This window comes from Rhipicephalus microplus, chromosome 1 (genome assembly GCF_043290135.1).
Source record: "Rhipicephalus microplus isolate Deutch F79 chromosome 1, USDA_Rmic, whole genome shotgun sequence".
NCBI classification, from domain to species: domain Eukaryota; kingdom Metazoa; phylum Arthropoda; class Arachnida; order Ixodida; family Ixodidae; genus Rhipicephalus; species Rhipicephalus microplus.
The window spans coordinates 105,387,480-105,405,329 of NC_134700.1; positions in this window are offsets into that span (position 1 = coordinate 105,387,480).

A 17,850-nucleotide genomic window follows, 5' to 3' on the forward strand; every position below is an offset into this window, starting at 1 on the left:
AATTTTATTCCGTAAACTTGAAGCATACGGCTTTAGAGGTAAAGCACAAAATCTTATCCGTAGTTATTTGCACAATCGACTACAGTACATTTGTCTCCAGGATGCTCAATCTGAAGAAACTGTTCTCAAATATGGTGTGCCCCAAGGCTCTGTACTGGGCCCTCTACTATTTATAACATATGTGAATGATATTGTTAATATCCCTTTTACTGGGAATGTATTAATGTATGCTGACGATACGACTGTTTTCTTTTCTGGGAATGATTTGAAGGAGCTAGAGGCGATGTCAAACAACTGGTTGAAAGAGCTTAATCTCTGGGTATCTTCTAATAAACTAAAAATAAATGTTAAAAAGACAAAGTTCATGCTTTTCTATCCTAAAAATAAAGAAGTAAATTACATTATGAAACTATACTACGGCGATTCGCAACTAGATCTAGTACACAATCATTCGTTTCTAGGCGTTTATTTTCAATCAAATTTAAGTTCGTCAATACACGTGAACAATGTAAGGATGAAGGTAGCGAAGTCTATAGGCATGTTGAACCGTTTACGTAACTTTTTAACAACTAACTTAAAGAAGGAATTGTATTTTTCTATAGTACATTCTCATTTTAGTTACTGCTCGTTAGTGTGGGGAACAGGAATTAAGACTGATAATGAAAAGCTTTCTTCTTTACAGAGGAAAGCAGTTAGACTACTTAATTCGGGGTATAATGTAGATGCGTCAGCTCTCATGTTAAAGTACAGAATTCCACAATACTGCCTTGTTTACAAAATAAAATTGTCGATGTACATATATTGCGAAGTATCGGGAGACTGGGGTTCATTTAGCCGTCGTTATTTAAGCAGGAACACCGGCCACGACCTTCGTAAAACACACATAGTTGTGGAAAGAACACGCACAAACTATGGAATGCAAACAATAGACTTCCAAATTATGAAGTTATGTAATGAGCATCCTGCAATAATTGAACTAGCAGGATCGAGCACCAACTCAAAAAAATTCAAAATGACAATTGGGTCCCTCTTTAACACTTAGGATAAATGCACTCTCAGCATGGTAGGGTGAGCTACAGTCTCTCATACTATTTGTATGTATATATTTTTGTGTATATATATATATATATATATATATATATATATATATATATATATATGTTTATGTGTGCTCAGCAATGAATACTATTGTTATAATGGTTATTTATAGCTTTTTTTATTTGTATGTATATATTTTTGTGTATGTCTATATGTTATGTGTGCTCAGCAATGATTTCTATTGTTACAATAGTAATTTTTTTGTTCCTTTTTTATTTGTATGTATATATTTTATGTATGTATATATGTTTATGTGTGCGCATTGCAATAATATATATTGTTTCTATTGCTACTGTTACGCGCAGCGCGAGCAGGACCATGTCAGGGGGCTAACCACCTCCTTTTGTCCTGACCGCGGGCAATGCTTTTTGTACTGTCCGAAAAATGAATAAATAAAATAAAAAAATAAAAATATTTGAAATAGCTTATGAATGTCCTCTTCTGCTGAAAAGAATGCAATGTCGTCCACATACACATGAGTGTGGACGTCTTGGTGCTATGGTACAGAGATCATCAAAATATTTAACAACACCGTGGTAAAGACGGCCCCTTGCGGAACACCTCTTGTTTGCACATATTTAAAAGACGAGATGCCACTTTTGTAACAGTAAAACGTTCTATTGCGTAAAAATTCTGCTATCCATGACTGTGTATAGTTTGGAAGTTAAGGTTGTGCAGCTGGTTGATTAACACTATATGCGCAACGCTGTCATACGCTTTTGCTACATCGAGAGTGACGAGCGCAGCATTTTTTCCTTCACACTTAGTTAATTTTATGCGACTTTCAAGGTCTATATGGGCCTGCCATATGGAGCATCCGGATCTGAAGCTAATTAGGGATTTATTTAGAATTTCTCTCTCATTGATGAAACTTGTTATTTGAACGTTTAGGATTCTCTCAATTACTTTCACAAAGTTTGAGGTTAACGCAACAAGTCCAATGTTATCCAAAACGTATCCTTTCCACGAGACTTTCAGTATTGGTATTACCTTTGCTATTTTCCACTTCAGTTGAAGCTATGCCATACTTAAAGAGTAGATGATTATATCCAATAGGTATTCTTAGCAGTCTTTATTCATTATTTTCAACATGAACAAAGTAACTTCGTGGGAGCCCGGAGCCGCTGGTGGCAAGTTAGCTAACACTTGGGACAATTCATACCTGGAAACTTCTGTAAAGTACTCGTCCCTTAGCGCATGTGAAGGAGGTGGTGATAGTTGGCTGCAAATCGTTGCTCCGATTCCTTACCAAACAATTCTAATGAAGCTTTTATCTCTTTGGCCGACAAAATGATAGAGTCTGCATTTATTGATTGCGGAGTTATTTTCTTTTAACGTAGGAATCTAAATAACGCTTTTTTATTCTTGAATTTAGAAAGATAATCGAACTTCCGCCTTTCGTAATCTTCTTTTGACTTGGCAACTCTGCGTTTAAAAACACCTGCAACGAACTGGTAATGTTTCCAATTTCGGGGGCACTGATTGTACATAAGGATTTTCTATGCTGTCTTCCTGCGTCTATAGTTCCTCGAGCAATCGTAATTCCACCAAGGAGAATTCGAGTTGTGATTAGCTGACGACACCACAAACTCAGATTTCTCACGAGAATTCATTATAAAGACTATAAGCTCCGAGCCTTTGGCATCGTGCCATTATCTGACAAAGAAGACATAGAAAAAAGGAAGGAATCCTTACATTTTGAGTAGCTTATACGCGTACGAGTAATAGAGATTGATGAGGCTATCTGAATTTCTATTTAGAAAGTTATCAATAAGTAGTCGTTGTTTGTTGCGCAATCAATGACTGACCAAGATGAAACATAAAGATTGGAGCTTGTAAATGGTAAATCTAGCGGTGAAGAAGTATGGCTGATTACGTATGTTGGGCTTCCCAAATTCTGACATAAAATATGATTACCTTGGGCTCAATGCCACAACCAGCTGCCACACATATCAGTTTTTACTCCCCATGTAACATGGCGGGAGTTCAAGTCACCTGCTAGTAAAATATTTCCTCCACACGTGGTTATTAAAGTATCTAATGGCCGAGTGTCATGTACGCCTGACGGAAAGTAAGCATTTACTGCTGACAAAACCTGCCCGGTCTGGAGAGTTAAGCCTACAACTAATATTTCGTATGTTGGGGAGAAGAACTTTAACATCAGTTTGGCTTTGTGGCAAAGTTTTTTCGAAATCGTTGTCACTATTTCGCCACCGTTCGTAGGGGGGTCTAGTCTGAACAAACAGTAATTTTTAAATTGAATATTAGTATGAGGAGCAATCCAAGATTCATGAAGCAAGATTAAATGGGGATTTAGTTTATCACATAGGAAATGTAAATCAGTAAGAACGGCAAATAGAGAACGACAATTACACTGCATAACTCTCAGGGACGCTATTTTGATGTAAGAATTGTTGCGGAGATAGCTTTCTCCAAAATACTTTCTCGAAGTATTTTACTAGACGTAGTCTTTTTGGAATTTGACGGAAGGGAACTTGAAACGTCATAGTTCAGCAGGGACCAGCTGCGTTTTTGTGCCCGAGCATCAAGCTCGACATCAATAGACACATTTAGGTCTAACAATTCTTCTTGCTCAATGTTTGTCACGCACTCTGAGGAGCCCTGGATGTTATCCGCGTTATTCACCTCATCATTACACGCTGCAGTAGCATCGCTGGCAGTCGGTATTTTATTGGCAAGCTAGTTAGGGGGAGACAGAAGGTTGGGTGGGCAGATGAGATTTGCGGGTTTACATTGGCAGCAGCAAGCACTGGACCAGGTTAACTGGTGGAACATGGGAGGGGCCTTTGTCCTGCAGTGGACCTAGTCAGGCTGATGATGATGATGATTTTATTGAGCTCAGGATTACCCAAAGCAGCTGAAATAACTGCTTAGTAATTTCATTACTGAAAACTTGTGCTATGCATTCGGAGATGCTACTATCAATTGGTCCATAACTGCAGCCATAGCTCTTCCGAACGCAACCTCAACTGCCTGCTGCAAAAATAGTGTCCTGACATGAATGACGTGCTGTAACGCGAGCATCGCCATGGGCTCTCTCCTTAACAGCTTCAATGGCTTCCTTTCTAGAGCGTCTTCTTCTGTCTAGGATTTCTAGAACTTGTACTTCTTCATGGCGCATCGGGCACTCTGCGAAATCAGCTGCACGATGTACACCGCACAAGCAACACAAGTCATCTTGATCAAGTTGTGTTCATTACATCTACGGCATTGACCCTCTGTTATGCAGCCACGAGAGCTATGTCCAAACCTCCAGCAGTTCTGACATTGCAATGGGTGGGACGCTAACTTATCTACCATAAACACTAATGGCTATGCTTTAATTTCTGAAGGGCACTACGAAGCTGCAAAATTCGTAATCACTGACTCTGGGGGGTGTTGCTTGTTGTTAACCAGTTGATTACACCGGTCAACAACAACCACACCTTCCACCGACAGCTTCTCGAGCGTCTCTTGCGTCAACCCCACGCACAATGACTTTAGTGCATGCGAGATCCTGGAGTATATACCCACTTATCGGGACCGAAGCAAATTAAGAACACTTAAGAAGATCCTTTCCACATTGCTGATCTGGTGTTCAACATGCAATGTCACCGTGACCAAACTGCCACACGTCGGTTACGCTCTGGTAGTTTGGAGTTACGGCATGGAGATGTTCCTTTGTCACCTTAGGGTTATTCAGCTTAATGAAATTTTCCCCCAAAGGTACCAGAGCGACGGGAATATTGCTCACGCCACTGCGGAGAAACATGTCAAAAGGTAAGTTATCATTGTGTAGCGAGGCCGTCCACAGGGAATGAATCTGACCTTGATAATTCCTCGACATTAGTACAGCCTCAAGACTAGATCAAGAAAACAAAAATAATCCTGCATAAAATATTCAAAAGCCACGAATTACTAGGCGAAAAATAAAACTGCCTAGAACTTAGCCCCTCAACCAGCACCGAGAACCGCCTAATCAGATCGAACGCCACTTGCATACCAGTGCCACGTCCACAAGCTTGAGCGAGGCTTGACTCATTGGGTAACGACTCATTGGGTAACTACTGCAAGCACAATTGCTTGATAACCACTAGGGCAATAATAATAAAATGCTTTGGGTAGTAGACAGGCATTAGCTATGCTTTGTCTGTCATTCTCCTGAGAAGCGTCGTATCCACAGAACACATGCAAGGCATTTTTCGCCAATTGTTCATGTAGTAGCTGATGACGATGAAAAATCTTGGCTGAAGAGCGCATGCGCCACAGTTAATAGGCGAACAAGAAGTGAGGTAATTGCATCTGATATCTCAAACCATAATTTTAATATAGAATATGAGGAGATCTTTCGTCCACAATCTAAATTTCAATCACGTAAATTCTTACAGAACAGGCTAGCAAAATTCCTGCAGCATACACAGACACATAACATAGTACCAACCGATGCTTCCGTCAATGAGGAAAGGGCAGGCGTAGGAATAGGCTCCCAATCACTTGGCTGGACATTTGCCGTGAGGATACCTACCCGATTTCACTCCTGCTTTTGAGGCGGAGCTAATGACAGTCATCACGCCACTGCGAAAATTTTCGAGGAATGAGAACAAGGCAATAATCATGACTGCTTCGCTCTCAGTATGCACAGGTCATACAAATTCTCATACCTCTCGTGCCATCACGACGCTACAATTTTTAGTTCCGTCTCAGCTGAAGTACCTCAATATAGTATGCGCCCCAAATCTCTATGGGTTGACATTAAAACAATTTGCCGACGCTTTAGCCCGCTCATCGCTAGATCTCAGGTTCTCCCAGTGCTGGAATACTTCACGGCTATTAGGTTTAGAAAATCAGCCATCCACCAAGTAATGAATGAAGCAATAACCGCGCGGACAGAATATAATCACCTAAAATATTCATGGAATTCGCAGTAGAGCCACTCTCGACAATCAGCAGCGATGATCACCTGATTTCGATGTCGTGTTCCCCCATTAAACTTTTACTGGTTTAGCGCTAGTCTGACAATATCACCCCTCTGCCAATTTAGCGGAGAACTGGAAATATCACACATTACATTTTGTCGCGAGCAGGATATTCTCGTGTTACATTTCGACTTTTAATTACTCTTCTTGCGAAAATAGGCTTGACCTTCTCGGAGGAAAATGTTTTAAGCTTCGGTGCCTCAGGTTTGGGATACTGTCGCAAGGGTGGCTTCCATGCCTTGTGTAATTTCATTATAACTACTCAATGAGTACCATTTTAATCTGGTATTTGAAATTATGTGTCAGTTTATCAAGTTAAAACCTAATGTTTCAACATTATTCCTGTCAAGCTATTATGGCAGTCTGGAATACAGGCTAAGAAACATATTAGTTGTAGATATATGGAATATTTTACCTTATATTGCCATTTAATTTCTTACTTTTGTTTTAACTTTCATAACTTACCTAAAATAACATTCACTAGTCTCTACTTGCATTCATGGTCAATACCTCAAAGTGGGTACGTGCCATGTTTTTAGGGAAGCAAAGCAAAAGGTTGCAGCATTGGAAGACCGATTCATCACGCTATTTGCATTGTGCGACGACTGCTTGTTCTGTCGATGTTTTAAAACGCTCTATAAGTCGTTTTACCGTGACTGCTTTGCCGACATCAAACCTGCCTAAGCCAAGAAGAAGAAGAAGCCGTGTGGATCGACGGTGTTCGAAAATGCTCTCTGCTGAGTACAGCATATCGGCCACAAGCCGAGAATCATCGACCCCATTTCCTGATGAAGACGTAAACTACCAGGCCGTCCTTCCGCGCCTGCCAACCGGTAATGACGATTTGATCTCCGTTTTTCTCCATGCAGACTTGGATGGTAGACCATACCAAGCCCCATATTTCCGTGACGCTCTGCTTGAAGTGCTGACTACTGCAGACGTAGTAGGTGTAAGACAGAACCGAAGCAGCCACGTATGGATGATTACCTGTGCAAGCAGAATCGCGAAACAGAAACTTGTTACTCGTGGTGAGCTTCGTGTTAAAGAGCGTAAATTTATGGTGATAGATCCGGAAACCAAGGATAAGAAGCTAAAGCTGCTATTGCTTTCACCTCACTTGAAAACTAGACGTGTGGAAGAGGCGTTTCAAGCTTATGGTCTCGCGAAGGCCATACAGGCATAGAGATGCGCCGGTATGGAGCAGTGGACGACAACAAACAAGGATGTGGCCTTAGAGCTCGAGGATTGCGTCACTGGCAGCTCAATACCACACATTATGACGATCTTTATTTAGCAGTGTGTAGTGCTTATTCCTGGCATCAGTACAGCCTCCACTCTGTCTTCGTTGCAAGCGAGTGGGACACATTCGTCGGCAGTGCAAAATACCAAGGTGCTTGCTGTACCATGGCTTCAAGACAGGTGATGTTCGCAACGTACGGAGCCCTCAGCCTGCCTCGGACAACAACTGAGCTTCTCTTGTTTCCGAACTGTGGCCGCGCGCATATCAACACTGCCCTTTCAGCGCTTCTCGACTTTGTTGACGAAAGGGCACTGCGTGAGCGAATTTAGAGAATTCACGCCCCGTGATTTTGGTAGACGATCTGCGCGTCTCCTCTTCCTTGTTAGTCTCTTCGCTCGCTCTCTCCTTCCTTTTCTTCTCTTCAATCAAGTCTATCACTACCCCATTCCTTTTCCTCTGTGAACAGTTGCTGGGGTGTCGCACTTATCTGCAGACAGGTGCGGGGTTCTCTTTTCTATTCTTTTCCCATTCTAAGAACCACTTCCCCCATCTGTCGGATACTTGCGTGTCAACCTACGCAAGCAAGCTGCGTTCATTCCACTCTAGCACAGAAGAGCCTCATCTTGACCATATAAAGGATGTCACAGAGATCGTTGACGCGTCCGAAAAAACAGTGGGTCGCATCAACAAAAATGAACGCTTGGCTATGGAGATCATGCCAAGCAGTCACAATTGCGCTGCCAAAAGCACAAGTCATGACACCCGGAAAGAAGACGCTGTCATTCAACGTGGCTCAGAAACACCACAGGAAAAACCTCCGGATAAAAAAGCTGCAGAAGAGGCAATGAAGAGCTGCTGGGCAAAAAACTCCCTGCACCGGAGAGTGACGAAGCGAAAATGGTGGCGTCGGATGAAGCAGAAAATGCGCCTTCGTGTGAACAACGTGTTGTGTCTTTGGGAAGTGATGAAGAAACGCGCCGCCTGTGTCAGCATACTCGGGAAGGTGCCAGAAAAAAGTGCAAGGGAACTAGAGCCACAAGTATGCCAGTGGCAAAATGGGATGAACAAAACTTCAGGTAAGCAAACTGGCTGCTTCGCTTACCTTCCCCCTTTGTGTAGCGACACTGAACGCGTAGGTGGCTTAGGAAATGTAAGGCGTCAGCAGCAGTTACAACACGTGCTTAGTCAACATGACGTTGATGTTCTTGCAGTGGAAGAAACAAAGATTTCGTCAGATCGAGTTTCAGCTCTGCACTGCAAACGTTTCCGGATTATGATCTTTACAGTAGCAACGCACGTAGTGCTTCTACTGGATGCTTCTTATTAGTTAGCAGCTGGGTCACTCTTTGCTGTCGCTGCATATTATAGGGGAAAGGTGTCCTATTTACTTTGACATCTCTTTTAATTCTGAAAATCGGAGATTGGTTTGTGTCTATGACCCTTCAAATGTGAATGAAAAGAATATTATCTTTGTTTCTTTAGCTTCGTTGCTAAACACTGGCAGACATTTGATTGTGATAGGGGATTTTATTTTGTTTGTGACTCTAAGTATCAATCATATTTAGGAAATAGTTACAATGCCTATGCCCCTTTAATGAAACAGATAGTGAGTGTCCATAATCTGACAGACGGGGAAGAGCATGTGCCTGCCTTATTGAGGTTCACGATCTTAAAGGCCCTCTATCATGCTCGAATCGATCATATTTATGTCTCTATAAGCCTATGGTCGCACGTCCACAACTATGTTTTAAAGCCTATATTTTTCACAGATCATTTTTAGTGCCAGCTACATGGAGCCCCAAATATTTTGCAAGATTCTACCAAATCGGGAATGAGGGAAGCTAAACGTACAGCTCTTGCAAGAGGAATGTTTTGCTTAAATGGTCAAAAAATTGCTCCATGATGTACCTCTGCATCGACAGATGCCAATTTCTGCTCAATGGTAAATTTTCAAAGAAAAACTTAAGAACGAAGCGTTTAGCGTGCCACGTGAGCTAGCAGAAAGGAAGAATTATAAAAAAACGTTATCCTCACAATTTAATTATTGGCTTCATACTTTTGAAAGGCAAGAGCTGGGGTTACGTAGATGGAATAAATATAGTTGGAGCCCATTTACAGAAATATGAGCCAGAAGCATGCAGAGGAGCAATAATTCTCTCTCGTGTTATTCATCTTTTTTTGAAGATAAGCCCACAAAAAGAGCTCTTCGGGATGAAAAGCGATACGCACTCTCTAAGCTGATAGTACTAGTTGAGTCATTGCACAGGCACAGAGCAAATAACAGCCGCATTTGAAGATCTTTACAAAAGCCTGTTCACCACGGCTGAGGTTCTAGATGACTATAGAAAAAGATATGAACCATTCTTTGGTTCAACGCCAATTTACAGGAAGATGATCGGCTCACTATTGAATGATTATTAAATCAGGAAGAAATTAAGATTGCAATCAGAACTTTGCAAAGATACAAAACTCCCGGCCAAGATAGCCTTAGCGCGGAATTTTACATATCAAGAACTTTTCATTCCTTTCCTCTAGGCGCTTTTTAAAGAATCCTATGAACTTGGGAAACTTTCTCCTTCCTTTTATCAGAGCCACACTACTTTGATCCCGAAAAGTGCCGACAGTGAAGTTTTAAAAAGAGCGACTGGATATCGGCCTATTTCTTTATGTACGTTGATGTAAGATATTCGCAAAAATACTCACGAGCAGGTTGCGAACGGTGATTACTAAAAGTTTAGGCGCCTATGAAACATGTGTAATAAGAGGCCGCTCTATACAGTCAAATATCCATGTAGCACAATCAGTCCTTGAATGCATTGACAATAGCAAGAATCAGACAGCTCTTCTTCAAATTCATCCTGCTAAGTCTTTTGACAAGGTGTGACATGACTTCTTGTTTCGACTTCTCAGACATCTCCAGTTAGGAGTTGCACTGTAAAATGGCATATCACTATATTATAAAAAGTGCACAGCAAGTATAATTGTGAATCGTACGCTTTCAGTTATAATAGAGGCGAATTCATCAGTGCGTCAGGGGTGTCCGCTTTTGCCTTTACTTTTTGCAGTATGCTTGGAACCGCTTTGTGTAAGTGTACTGCTCAATTCAGGTATTAGAGGATATTGATATGAAGCCTAGGAAATTGAAGTGTTATCCTACGCAGATGACAATGCCTTATTCTGGGTAGTTAAACCTAGTGTTGAAGAAGCAGTAAATACTACTATGCGTTTTTGTGAAATTTCCGAAGCTAATGTAAATTTCGATAAAACCAGAGGATGTTGATTGGGCACATGTGCACTAACTCTCTCGGTGTTTGCAAATATGTGTTGTATTTGTGCTCCGGTTTGATATATTGGTATGCCTCTTCATACCCACCGTATAGTGGCCCTCATTGGACGTCCACCTTACCCACCATCAGTCGAAAGGCGTTAACTTGAAAATGGTGGGATCTCTCCGTTTTTCGAGGGCTGAAGCATGCAAAATCTGTCTTGCATCAAAGCTTATCTACATTCTACAAGCATTGCATTGCTCTCGCGTACATACCGAGGCGTTTTACTGGATATTTGCCTGCTTCGTTTGGAATTCATCTTAAGAACCATGTGAAGAGAGAACATTTTTCTTCCGCTTGAGAAGGAGGGGGGGGGGACTTAGTCTTGTGCGTTTGTTTGTACGACAACTGGGGATGCAATTTTTTTAGTTTAAGGATGTGTGTCACCCGTTCCTTTTTACTATTATCTGAAATCGACTTGCTTACCACCTCTCTTTTTTTTGTCACTACAAGAGTGGCTAAAAACTCGCAATTGTGGCCTTTCTTTCAAACATTTTTGAGGAAATGCAGTTTTTCAAAGCCAGATTCTCTTTGGAATATCTATACTGTGTAGACAGAGTGACACTGACTGCTGCACTTGTCAGCACCCTTTTTCTTGAACCTGTTTACCGAAAGCCATATTTATCTCAATCTGTTCATGATGTGTTCTATTGTATGATTAAAATGCGTATATCGCCAGCAGCGAAAACAATTTTTTTCAGGCTACAAACCTCCATATTACCTGGAAGGACCTGGCTTCATGAAAAAGATATATACGTTCCCTGATCACTAAATTCCAGACTGTGGAACGAGCCTGAAACAATCGAGCATTGTTTTATTCATTGATGTGATGCTTGTCATTTTTGGGACATTCCTAAGAGAACCATCAAAAAAGAATTTCCTATTACAGCTCATGGTGTTAGGCTCCTACCTTTCAAATAAAAAACTCCTAACAATTATGGTCAATACGATTTAATTATGTTATTGGGCCTTTATTCACTATGCAGGAGCCGCAAGATTCACAGACGTGCTGACCAACCTCGCTTAACCAAGTCTGTTTTCTAAGAAGAGGCAGCCAACGTGCGTATTGTTGTAAAGACGTCCGACCCGGTTCCGGAGTGGCTTGAACTTCTGGACATGCGTGTTTGTTTACCAGACTTTTGAAGGTCCGTTGTACTGCATGAAAATGTGCCTTGTGCATGCGTACACGTGACCATATATTTGAAAGGATTGATTTTATAGCTATATATAACATCCTTTGATTGCACTATTTCCATGCATTAACGAAAAAAAAGCACCAGCCTGGCTCAGTGGTAAAATACTGGGCTGGCGCCAGCATACCCAGGTTCGAGCCCCACTTTGTCATTAGTGCTAGTTTTTTATAATTTTGTGTGATGTGGTTATGGACACCAGCGGTGGCGGCGGCGCCAGAAAAGTGTGCTTGACCCTAGTTTTAATCTCATAACAGCTTTCAGTGTAGAATCACTCATTGAAGACCTTCTATTGGCCATTAGCTGGTTTGAACATGGCGCGCTCGGTCGTTACAAGGACCACTGTGGGAGGACACCACTTGTCCACGCGTGCGCAAGCAATCACACTGAAAGGTCGCGCATTCAAATTAAAGGAAAAAGTTCTCAAGGTCACTTGATGCGCGTGACATATTTTCCTGGTCTATGCCGTCCCTCCCTGCTTAGCTTCAAGCTTTTACGTTGGGACGAAAAAAGTGAGAATGTGATTACAGACTGCGACAAATTTTTGTAACTCTGCTCGTACTGGACCGATTCCTAAAATTTTAGCAGCGTAGAAATTGGCAGCCAATGAACCCTTTAAGTTAATCTGTTTCATGGTTATCTGAAAAAGTATTTGAGGGCCCCTTTAAACTACGAAGTCATTGGAACAATCACATGTTCTGACACCCTATGGAAATTGACACTTGACCCACAAAATATTGCTCCAATATTTAGTGTCGTATTGTGAAAGGTGTTTACAGTTTGCGCGTATTGTAAAGCAATAAATTTTGTATCACTCGACTTTCAAGCATATTCTTCTGCAATCAGAAGCAGACGTACGGCTGTGAAGCTGAACACGCGCCTGCCATGCAAATGAACCAGGTTTCATCTCTGCTCTGATCAATTTTTTGTTCACGCCTAAGATGATCATTTCTGGCTCAAATCTATCAAAATTCACACCGACAACAACGCCGACGCTGGAATGTCTGCGAAACGAGCTCTTCACCGCCGTCGCGTTAAAAGACAAATGACCTTGAGATGGCTGCGAATTCTATTACCCTTTGCACACTTCAAGATGCATCAACTTGCTTTCAACAGGGTAATGTACACTTCAAACGTTTGGCAGAGATGTTGGAAACTTCGTGACATTGCAGTTGCGTGTATAACCGTGGAAGGATGTATACTTTTCTGAAACATGTCGAATGCAGAAAGAGCATGCGTTGTATAACAAAAGTGATCCATAATAAAATACACGGCATACTTTGCAGAGCAGTTTTAGGATCATGAGATCTCATTGCCATCTCTTGGTATGTTGTATGCAGATATGATGCGCGGATATGATAAGTTACCAATTTATAAATACACCAATTTACCTAAAGTGAGGTTGATGAACACCCTAGCCTAATGCACTGAGCTGTTCGCCTTCGCAGAACAATTTCAGATACAAAAAAATGTTGGTCACTATGCTGAAACTTTGTTATTGTAAGTGTTGTTTCCATACTTAGGTGTTTATAGTATAAAATAATCCCATCGTATCAGTCAGTGCACGTCTTGACTGATTCCCGCTTGGAATCACGTATCGCAATATGTGCTGTGGAAACAAGCTATGGGGAATAGAAATCAAGATTTCAGGTACTTGTCAATATACTAAAATATCAATAAATATTGATTTTCATGTTTCAATTAGGCTAGTTTGAAAAGCAAATAAATAACATTTTACTGACTTTGGTTTGTGTAAGCCTTTCGCTCGTTATTGCAAGCTTATTTACTTTTTATAGTAAAGTGTACGTTGCAGGTTCACGTGAATTGTTATCTATATTTTTATATGCTGATATGATTTTTCTGTCACCAAACTGCCGTGGCCTTCTTGTGAGTTTTCAGCGTTCGGTGCCTGCTTCCTCTTTTATAATAAAAGAAGAAAAACATGCTTTATATTGAAAACAAAGATCCCATTTCTTTTCGTTGTTGTGCCTTTATATAGGTTAGGGATTGAGGCCTTATCGTTGGGAAAGTACGTGTGCACGCATGAGCGAAAGTATACATATCATGAGAGTTCGACCTCAAATCACTGTTTGTACCGTTTAGTGGCCAACTGTCTGCCTACGAGATCATTGCTTTGACGAATTTTTTTCAGAGAAGTGCTCTCAACAGCGGACAGTTAACACCGAGACGATGCGGAGAGCAAGAGTATAGGGCAGCAATATTCCGTATACTTCAGCGCAAGGGTGTTCCTAACTTTACTTCGTCGTTGTGTTTGATATTGTATACGCATTGTGACAACCATTCCTACGCATCATTATTTGGCTTTTTGAGCTTTTCAAGGGATGAGCACTACATTCCTTGTTTCAATACCCTTTTTCCTTGCACTTCGTCACTCGTGTTGTCATTGAAAGCAGCCGTTAAACATCAGCAGTGTTCATTAAAAAAGGCAGGCATGCTGATGCGGACATCGTAGATGCAAATAACACAAATATTTATTAAATATGGCGATATTTCGTTATGTGATATCTAAGTATCGCTTTTCGGAGTGTTAGGGTATCGCGATATGTTAAGGCAAATATTTCTGCTTCAGCAGCGCACCGCCCTGGACTATTGCAGTAGTGGCGCTTAGCCTCTGCTAGCGAGCTCACTCAGCAGCTTTGGCCAACGACGCTTATTTGCCACTTGGGTTACTGATTGTCAGGAAGAGCGGATGACACTTTTTTGCATATAGGCACACGGATTACAAAGAAAAAGAAAAGACCGTGACTAGCATGACTAGCGTGCACCATTCCATGCAGCCCTTTTCAAGTCAACTGCCGTACAATTAGCTTAGCGCGACGGCCTCACTAGCCATGAGAACGCGGAAGGTCGCGCATGGGTGCACTCCATAACAACCAACACGTGATGAGGCTTACTACCACAGCGCTGCGGTTGACAGGCGTGGAAGTTGTTTTCCCAGCACTGGCGTGTCTCCTCCTTAAACTCTTTTCGTCATCGCCGCCTGTCACCATCTTCTGCACTGCACTCCGTGATCACTATCATTCTCGTACGCTCTGCCGGTTGCGCCGATGCTGACGCCACTTAGCACAAGAACGAGTGCCCCGAAACTGTGTGTCAAGACAAAATGATTCATTTTTGCTTTATTTTAATGCAAGGGGCCTTACTGTTGAGCTAGTTGGTTTCCAGTTAAAAAATACAGGTGGGGCACAAAGAAGAAAAGGACGAAGCGAAACCACGATCTAACAAATGGCGTCCACGTATGCCAGTTCGTGTCTATGCTTCATCTGCGTCTCCCCGGGCCCTTATCTGTTTCGTCCTCATTTTTCTTCTCCTGCCACCATTTACGCCAGCCCACACTACTTTGTGGTATATTCCTGCCAGCAATCTGAGTTCCTGTTTCACTGAAAAAAATACATTTCCGTATATTCAACCTTTCACACTTCTCACTCTGCTCCGCTCCATACATCTTTCAGATCAACGTCATTGAGGATCTTCCCGTAGGCGAGAATCTGTACGACCACGTCACCATGAACGGAATCGCAGGATCGTCAGCGGAAAACATAGAAATCAACTACTATTTCCCATCTACAGTGTCAAAGTATGCCCTATTTCGAACAGGTAAGACCAGACCTACAGCATTTCAAAATTTCATGCGCGCTTATCTTTTTAAGGAACAATATAATGCGTGTTGTTTTTCGAGTTTTTGTACTGTTATAATATGTAGGAAAATTATCTTACATATCAAGCACCTGTAGAGGGTCAGGCGTGTTTTCCTGCCAGTTAAAAAATTGCAGCATATCCACGGAGTGAATGATGGATAGTGGGGCAAAACATCCGTCCGTCCGTTCGTTCTTGCTTCCGTCCATCCATGCGTGCGTCTGTGTGGACGCCCGTGCGTCCATGCATCCGCTCCTGCGTCCGTCCATGCGTCCGTCCGTCCATGCGTCCATCCGTCCGTGCAGCCATCTGTGTGTCCGTCCATGCATCTGTCTCTGTGTCCGTTCGTCCACCTATTCAACACTCCAAGTACCACCATCTCGCATTTTTTCATCATATATTCCTCATATTGAAGCACCACCATCCAGCGGATATTCCAAGGACTGAAAGAGAGGAGGCACACGCACACTTTCTTACGGCTTGCGCTTTGTGTCTACTTTACACCTTTAACCACCTCGAGTTCATGGTATATACTAGTTCACTGTATTCATGGCACTGCGGCCCAACGCTCGCTAAACCTTTCTAAAACCAAAGAGGTTATGCACAGCGAGCATAACGTAGCCACCGTTTCTTGGCAGATAGTGCTCAATGTACATGCTAATGGCTGCTAAGGGGCAATGAGAAACAAGAAAATTAGGCTTTTAGTTAAGGCGCACGCTGCAAATTTTTGATTGTTCAACAATGCACAGAAGATATCTCTCGCCGGCACCACCTTGGAGGTCAAAATGTAAGACTGGTTACACACTACGACTACTACGACTACGAAGAACGAACGGGTGCCGCTATAAGGAGCTTCGCCCCTAAAACTGCCAGCGAAACATTCTAATGCTATTCGGTCTATATGAGTGCTATAATACTCAGAGTAGCAAGAAAACAAACAAAATAACAAATAGGATACTATGCGCTGGTTCATCGCGCGTCTGCAAGATCTAGTTTTCCTAAGCAATAACATGAATGCTGAGAGCTTGTAAGGGGTAGGGCCACTGCGTCTTACCCAGCACTGTACACAGGCCGCAATGCGCAAATACGTGAGCGCGTTCTGGCAGCGCTTGCGCTTGCTGTTGCGTTTGCGCAAAAACATGCACACCGAATAAGCTGCTTCGTATCTAAAGAAAACTTCGCGGAACACGGGTGACGATGAACGGACTAGTACCTGCACCAGACTGATCATAATTGCTTCTTTCATTTGACTGTGAGCATTGGTTACTTTTTACAAGATTATGTGACGTTTTGCGTCCCAAAAGCAAGATATCATTATGCGAGACGCCGTAGTTGTGGGACATGGCATTTCAACCAAGTGACGTTCTTTAACATGCACGGATATAGCAGAGTACATGAGCTTTTACCATTTCGCCTCCATCGAAATGCGAATGCAGTGGTCACGTTCGAATCTGTGACCTAATGAACCTTTATAAATCAACCTCACAAGTTGATGTTTGTAGTAACATATTCGCACGACAAATCTGGCATATTTTAAAATGAATCTGACTCTCTGCTACTGACTCCATTTCACTAATGCCCCCCTACGTAGCTAACGCTACACTGCATGCGAGTATTCACGGTTTCATTCGAACGTTCTAAAGAGATAAAACGCTACGCGAGTAGGTAAGTTTAATATTGAACAGATGCAAGAGCCAACGATAACACTGATTTCCACTGTTCCATTACGTTTTCTGCAGATAACAGTGGTTCTTTTTTGCTTCTCTTGCTGTAATAAAATTGCGAAAAAAATTTTAACGATTTAAGCATTACTCTCACACCAAGATTTTACTTCTATCTTCATATACAGCCCGCATCAGTGCCTCAAATGTCTTGGGTATGTTGGTCGTAAATTACGCAACTGGCCATCTAACAACCATTTATGCACGTCCTCAGCTCGAATTTACGTACGCTATAGGGATTTCCAATCTGGGGTTCTTGAAGATATCTAGCATTGAGTCAGTCGAATAATTTTCTGCATTCACAACAATCAGTCAAGTGGGACTTATATAACACTCGCCTTTTCCCATTTGGACACCTCCAGCCTGTCTGTTACAGAACTACTATCGTTCAATATGTTAATCCTATGAAGCCACCAAACTTTCCCTCAAACTTGAGCCTTGAAGAAATGGTCATGTTGCTTGCCTGCTGACACAAACATTGCGAGCTCGAGATTTTTCCAGGTGGTCACAAGTGGATTACGAGAAGGCCGCCTACTCTGCAATGTCAGTGCTCTTTAAAAAACACCAGATAGACAAAATTTCTTGAGGAATCCATCAGACCTATGTTTACTAACATGGCAGAGCGTGCAGCCATAGTTTATT